A 6,833-nucleotide genomic window follows, 5' to 3' on the forward strand; every position below is an offset into this window, starting at 1 on the left:
AATAAAATAATAAGAGGAAAAAATAATAATGATTATTAATGCGCCCCTAGGACCTCTGCGCGCTAGGCGACCGCCTAATGGCCGGCCGGCCCTGCGAGGTATGCGGGAGAAAAAGGGGTGAATGGGATAGATATGCAGGGGGATGGGGGAGCAGGTGAGTTATCCACAGGGGCACAAGAGCCCCATCACCTGCATCTCTATATACTGAGTGTGCCCCTGTGTATAACAACGCTGATCTGTGCTGCTCCATCTGATCTCACTGCGCAGTGATCCAGGGACCATCCGATCGCCATTTAATGGGGTCAGGAAGGAATTTTTTTCCCCCATTGCACAGCAGGGGTTATGTTTCGCCTTCCTCTGGATCACAGCAACAAACTGCCCTTTGTGCATGAATTATCAGTGAGATCTTTATACACCCTGCATTGGTCTTCACCCCTTTGCTGCCGGAGGGGCCTGCAATGCATTGCTCTGCGTGTTACTATATCGCTCTGCAATGTGCTGCAGGCCCCTCCCAGCAAAGAGATTCATTATTTCAATAAAATACTCTCTTTAATCAAACCTATGTGTAGTGTCTTTTCTATCCGTTGTATCTATTGCTAACAGCTCAGTGATTCTTCCCCAGGACGCTGCACTAGTGTCACGCTGCCAAGCCCGGGTGTGAGGGAGATTTATAGGGTCACATATACACTTCTGCCAAAACACGAGTGCAAACAGGAAGCCCCTCTGATCTCATATCTTTTATTACACAAAACGGTATCTAAAAAGGTAAAAATAACATACATGGGATTCTGCTACAAATATCTCTCTAATTACAAACCAATTAGCAAATCATTCAGATTAGTCGAGCGAAAAGAAAGGGTTAAGTATCTCATGTACAGTATATGCAGTGTAGGCTGTTCTGCAGCATTACATGCAGGGGACAACGTTTAGGGGATATAAGTAATGCTGATCTCAGAGCTGACCGGCTGACCTGCTCTACCGGCTGACCTGCTCTTCTGGCTGACCTGCTGACCTGCTCTACTGGCTGACCGGCTGACCTGCTCTACCGGCTGACCGGCTTCTCTTCTTTCAGCTAAATGACCTGAATTGTGGCCCCTGTATCTCCCAATTAAACGTTTTATTGGCATATTCTTGTTTGACTCGTTCTATACAGACATTTTCTATATATTCATTGTGGGATTTGATAACATCTGTAAGATCTCTCAGAATATCACATTCTGTACGTTTGTGTTGAAGATTTTTCCATTCTCAATTTACTTAATATTAGTTTTTGGCATCAATTATTTATATCGAGTCCAAAATACCTTTATACAGAATGCTGTTCCCTTTAGCCCACAAATGCTGCTTCATTAAAGCCCATGGGTGGCACTTTATGCATTCTCAAACTTTTAGGCAACATCCCTAATTTCCAAAAGTGGGATTAAATCTGTACATATTTAAATGGTTAATTTTCTTACTCAGACTCCTAAATCCCTCCCCAAATATATCCGTTTCACATAAAAGTGTGTGCGCTTCTCCTTCCGCCTAACTGGCACGTCGTCCTTACGGGCGCCACTCCGTGTAACTCCACGCTGCCCTCCAGTGGCAAAAGAAATAAGATACATTTACTATACTCGTCTGGCAGCTGCTCCCGTATAAGGTGGGTAACTCTGTATTAGGGGTCTTGGTAGACTATATTTTATACTTATGTCGGATAGATGAGGAATTAATATTCCTAACGGGTTATTGTGAGAGGCCTTAGATCTTATCCTATATGCACGTAGCCCTCGCCTCTCTGACCTTGAACACGTACTTCAATCTGATTTTTTGAGACTTGAAACTGGATTTCTTAAAACAAACTGATTTTAAACACTGACAAGACTGTAACAATGGTATTTGGGACCAGAGCTAAATTGCTAAAGCTGCCAATGACAGAGCTTCAGATAAAAACCAGCTCTAATACCATCCTAGCCCCTGTTACTGGTTTGAAATATCTGGGCATATAGTTCAACTCCCATTTAACATTTGGGTTGCACATAGATACCCTGACATCCAAATCCTATGCCAAACTAGGTGTACTTTACAGGAACAAATCCTCCCTAAGGCCCTCATGCAGTAATCGCCTACAGCGATTCAGTAAGCCCAGAGAAGCTGGCGATTAGAGCAAAAATAACCGGTTTTTTTTTTGCCGGAAAATAAATAAATAAAATCGGCAGACGCACGGTGATAAGCCACTTTTCGGCACTGATCGCCAGTTTTTCAAACACGCTCAATTCTATAAGCCCTGATCAGCTTATTGCGGCTGATCGCCACTTTAAAATTGCTGTTTCTTCTCCAAATTGTCCAGCCACAAAAGTTGGCAAGAAGGTGGGGTGAAGCTGCGATGAAAATAAAATGCATGTGTCCCAGAGCTGATATCCATTAATATCAGCACCAGAGACCCCCGGCATGAATCCGATGCATAAAAAATGCATTTACAGGCAACTTCATTACCGCCAAGGCAATGAAGGGGTTATATACCCGTGCCAGGCTTATTGCGGGTAGCGGGGGTGGGTGAAGGTGGTATTTGGCCCTGGGTGGGTGTTTAGGCCTTGCCAGGGGGTTGCGGGATGACTTAACCTCTTCTTTAACTTAGCGGTTAATACCGCTAAGGTAATGAAGGGGTTAACCCCTCCCGCTACCCCCCCACCTGGTAGGCCTAAACACCCATCCTTGGGGCCAATACCCCGTTCACCCACCCCCGCTACCCACAATAAACAAAAATACACATAACAGCCCCCACTGGCCACCTCCTAGGTCCCTAATAAACCATTACAATATTCATAAAACCATTATTTTGTTTACACCCAGGATTATTACATGGGATTAGGGCTATGTTATTCAGTGAGGGGTTGTATGTTTGTATTCGTAGGGACAGGCAAGGTCGGAGCCAGATGGGGTTCTCCTGCCTCTGTCCTCCCTGTCTCCTGACCCTTCCTGTAGCCGGACAAAGAAGAAGAAGCAGGCACACGGTCTAACTCAAAGGAGGTTTAATATGCCATAAAGTCCAACGTTTCGGCAGTCAAGGTGAAGGCTACAAACACAAGAAACAGTCACAATATATACCACCCCCCTGATACTCACCCCTCCCCGCTCTGCCACATAACCAGGATGTTGACGCCCACCTGATGACGTCAGAGCTACCATATGGCGCCCCCTAGTGACGTCAGACGTCTAGGTCTAAATCCCTGGCAATACAGCATAGAGCTGTCTTGGAGGACTGCAGCCACAGCCACACCTCTCCCCAGACTGAACACTCCCCCATGATGACGTCAGCGTGACCCGGCAGTCAGGGGGGGGGGTAAGGGGGGGCGGGCGTGCACCAATCAAGACTGTACTCACAGGGCTGGACAAAGATGTACCCGTCGCCATGGGATCAGTGTCAGAGCAGGGAGGAGTGAGACACTCCTATAAATCACCCTGAAAGTGTAAATAAACCACACACCAAAATATTAATAAAGCATATGTGCACAAAACTAATACAGCAATATACTATTAAAAACATGTGACTGTATACTGCTGATGACATCAGTATAATCCTGAAAAGTTACAGTGAAATTCCACATAAGAATATGCAGTACATCAGTATTTAGAATATACTAGTGTGTATACCTAGGTCAGAAATGGGTACACACAACCAGGGGGGGGGGGAAGGGGAAGGGAGGATGGGGAAGGGGGAGGGAGGGAGGGGAAGGGGGAGGGAGGGAGGGGAAAAAAAGAAGGGAAAAAAAACACACAAAAAGGATAATCTTCCCAATTGGTAAGTGCAGATTCCATGGATGGTGCAAGATCAAATATGCCTGTAGAAAGACAAAAAATTACCTTCTATTAAGGAAGCATTTTAAATTCTGTTGCTCATTAAGACCCATACCGTTGCTGGTATTTAAAGCATGTATCCAGAATGCTTCACGTCACAATAAGAAAGTCTCCCTATCTGGAGTGCCTTGTCTAGGTGCTACTGTCTCAATACCCATGATGCGTAAAGAGGCAACATTATGATTGTGTTCCACACAGTGTTGCACAAGAATAGAGGGATCCGTACCTTTTCGAATTACACTTTTATGTTCAATGAACCTTGTTTTTAACATTCTTATGGTCTTACCCACATAAAGAAGACCACATGGACACTTTATTACGTACACTACATATTCAGATCTACATGTGATTCTATTTTTGATTTTTATGATCCTCCCGCTATGGGGGTGACTGAATTGACTACCGGTAGTCAGACTGTTACAGACCGAGCAGCTCATGCATCTAAAGTTACCCGGTCTGCCACCCTCCAGAAAATGAGGAGTTCTGTAGTTACCCTCATTATCTGCATGTATCAGGCTATCCGCCAGATTTCTCCCTCTTTTGAATGCCACCATTGGTGGTACACAGCAACTTTCAGATAATATATCATCATTTTGCAGAATATGCCAGTGTTTAAGAATGGTAGATTTAATAAAACCACCAGCTTGACTGTATATAGTGGTAAATACAAGCCCGTCCTCCTTCTTATTTTTGGTAGCACTTACCTCTTTATCCAGTGCCCGGTCTAACACAGCAGGAGGATATACGCAGGAAGATATCCCCTAGCCAGGAATCTACCACGTAGTTCTCCAATAGCTGGTTCAATATGATCCTTCCTGCTCGTGATTTTGCAGACCTGGACTTTCTGTGAAAAAGGTAATGCATCAATAAGAGAAGGAGGATGATGGCTATCTGCCCTTAAAATTGCATTTCTGTCTGTATCCTTTCTAAAAAGATCAGTATGTAACTCCCCATTAGTCTGTGTAATGAGGACATCTAAAAAAGAGAGTTGCTGTGTACTGCATGTTTAGTGAGGAGGACCGGTGAATGGAGACCATTAAGATACTCAAAAAAAGATAACAGCTGATCCTCCGTACCTGTCCATATGAAAAACATCATCAATATATCTGTAATAGCTTTTAATATGCACTAAAAAGTCTGATTTGTAGATGTACTGCTCTTCGAAATGTGTCATGTATATGTTGGCGTAAGCAGGGGCCATATTACTGCCCATTGCTGTCCCCTTAATCTGCAGGAAGAAATCACTCTCAAATCTAAAATAATTTTTATAGAGAATGAAATGTAAAATGAGCATAATGTATTCAATTGGAACAGTATCACTATAATGGCGAATGAGGGTGGCCTTGATTATCTCAAGACCTTCAACATGGGGGATTATTGTATAAAGGCTAGACACATCTAAACTAACCAGAATATGATTAGTCCCATCACCAGGTGAGTTTTTTAATTTGTCAAGGAAATCAAACGTGTCTTTGATGTATGAGTTGGCTGTCTGTGCTATAGGTTGTAGAAATGTGTCTACAAATTTTGCAAGGGGTTGATTTAATGAATTAATAGCAGCTATAATAGGCCGCCCCGGGGGATTGTTTAAATTCTTGTGTATTTTGGGCAAGGTATAGAAAATAGGGCATTTAGGATGCAACATAGTTAGAAACTCAGATTCAGGCTCTGTTATCCACCGGTTATTAACCCCCATTTGGATAATTTCCTTAATTTCTCTCGCATAGTTAAAGGTAGGGTCCCTATCCAATTTAATGTAGCAGTTAATGTCACTCAGTTGTCTGATGGTTTCAGCCTTATAATCTGAGTAATTCTGCACTACTAGGGCACCCCCCTTGTCCGCACGCTTAATAATAATCTCATTATTATTAGTCAACATTTTTAATGCTTCCTTTTCCTGAACAGACATATTGTATGTAGCCCTATGTTTGTTTTTTTTGTACCTTGCAATGTCCCCCTTAACCAGTCGTATATATGTGCTGACTGATTTTTAAATGGCGGGACAAAAGTGGATTTGAGCTTGCACATTTTGGTACCTTGATAAGAAGCCGAATTATCTGTCCCTTGCTGGTCAGTGGCCAAATTAACTGTCCCTTGTTGTTCATAGGAGGATTACCTGTCCCTGGTTGGATATTGGAATGCACCGATTCTGTAGACCTGTTAGAAAAAAAGGATTTAAGGTTTAATACACGTTCGAATTTAAATAGGTCAACCTCCAAATCAAAATCATTAAACAATGTAGTAGGTACATATGAGGGCCCCCTAGCTAAAACAGACATTTCACATTGATTAAGAGTGTAATCAGACAGATTAACAACCAAGGTGTCCATACTCATTTCTGCTCCGTTGTACGTAGGGGATAGGGTGATCTTCCCTTTCCCCTGGCCCCCGCGTCTAATTTTCCTTTTCCTTTCTCCTTGTCCTTGGATTGGCCTAAAACAGGGGCCGGACTTTGGCCTCTCTGACGTTCTGTTGAGGAATGGGCTTCAGAGTCACTGGTGTGGACTTCTTGGACTCCCTGGGGTGCTCTCCCTCTTTGGTTCTTGCGTTGTTTGGGGTCTTGCTTCAGCCACGGGTATACTCTTCCATCTTTATAGTCATTAACAACTTTTTTGAATTTCAACTTCTTAAAGTGAATAAGATCACTTTTAATTTTTTTCCAGCTTGGTCTTAAGACTATCCAATGATTGTACAACGTCAGTACCAGGGCTAGACTGTTCAATGAGGATTTCCACTTTGAGTATATCCTTCCTTGTGTGGCTAAGTTGTTCCCCCACCTCCTCAATAACCAAAATATTCAAGTCCAAAGAGGCCCTATTAAAGCTGCAGTTCAGTCTTTTTTTTATTTTATTTATTTTTGTACTTCAATAGTTTCATGTGTGCAATCTCTAATTACCTAAAGAACTGTATAGCTGCAGGTCAATTCGTTCTCCATGTATTGATAGGCGAAATTTGGTGACATAATTAGTGAAGGGATCTGTTTTTCTTCTGCTTCTGTC

At 43.0% G+C, this 6,833-nt stretch overlaps 1 long non-coding RNA gene across 1 annotated transcript; it reads right to left on the minus strand.

The window, feature by feature from the left end:
* Window positions 1-2,750: 2,750 nt before the first annotated feature.
* On the minus strand, window positions 2,751-6,258 carry LOC142467661 (uncharacterized). The gene is made up of 4 exons (XR_012788458.1): window positions 6,167-6,258; window positions 5,871-5,991; window positions 4,539-4,678; window positions 2,751-3,818 (listed from the first exon to the last, which is right to left on the minus strand). It is a non-coding gene; the product is annotated as an uncharacterized LOC142467661 (long non-coding RNA).
* Window positions 6,259-6,833: the final 575 nt, after the last annotated feature.

The sequence above is a fragment of the Ascaphus truei genome, chromosome 16 (genome assembly GCF_040206685.1).
Source record: "Ascaphus truei isolate aAscTru1 chromosome 16, aAscTru1.hap1, whole genome shotgun sequence".
Classification (NCBI taxonomy): domain Eukaryota; kingdom Metazoa; phylum Chordata; class Amphibia; order Anura; family Ascaphidae; genus Ascaphus; species Ascaphus truei.